We start from the raw sequence: 750 nt of genomic DNA on the forward strand, positions 1-750 counted from the left end.
CCTGTCCCTCAGGCCTCAGCGACGCAGATACGCTAATAGGCCTCCTTCCCAGAAAGACTGGGGGCGCATTTCAGACTGCTGCCTCTGTGCTGTGTCCAGTTAACGGCTCCTTCTCTGTTAGGGTCCTACAGGACCCGCAGATGTCAGCCTCCCTGGTCACCAGTGCCCGGCAATCAAGGGGTGCTCCCTGGGTGGCAGCTACAAACACCAAAGCCCCAGATGTTGCACAAGCTCCCTTCTGAAAGACACTAGCAGCTGAGAGCCAGGCAGAGGCACGGCAGGAAGATGGGGCCTGCAAAGCCTCCACGGGCTTTGAAGAGTACTTCGGTTGGGTCCTGGGTGTGTGTGACACTAACGCCTGCCTTTCAGCCCAAAGCTTTTAAGACACGCAAATAGGTCTCCTTCACAGAAAGACCAGGTGTTTCATCAGCTGCCTCTCCTCTGTCCCCTGGGGGGTTAGCTACAGTAAATCCACACGGGCACTTTAAGAACTGTTTCTCGGTTCACTATAGCCTTGTAGACGTAAGCCCTACTGGCTTTCAAAGCTAGATGTGTTGTGGACCCATCTCTCAGGTGCAGGTGGGGTGCTGTGGGGTTCCAACATTTTGCTTCCCAGGAAGGAGCTCGGAGTTGTGAGTGGGTTACCACATTTGGGGAGGAGCTTACGGGGAGATACTATCTCAGTCTCCCCTACCCATTTTGATATACATTTTTTTAAAAGTAGGCTCCACACCCTCTGTGGGGCATGAA

At 53.9% G+C, this 750-nt stretch overlaps 1 protein-coding gene across 3 annotated transcripts in view; it reads right to left on the reverse strand.

Moving 5' to 3' along the window:
- LOC100480199 (complement receptor type 1-like) overlaps positions 1–750 on the reverse strand; it is a 79216-nt gene that overhangs the window by 11691 nt on the left and 66775 nt on the right. The gene's annotated exons all lie outside the window — the stretch shown is intronic.

The sequence above is a fragment of the Ailuropoda melanoleuca genome, chromosome 8 (genome assembly GCF_002007445.2).
Source record: "Ailuropoda melanoleuca isolate Jingjing chromosome 8, ASM200744v2, whole genome shotgun sequence".
Classification (NCBI taxonomy): domain Eukaryota; kingdom Metazoa; phylum Chordata; class Mammalia; order Carnivora; family Ursidae; genus Ailuropoda; species Ailuropoda melanoleuca.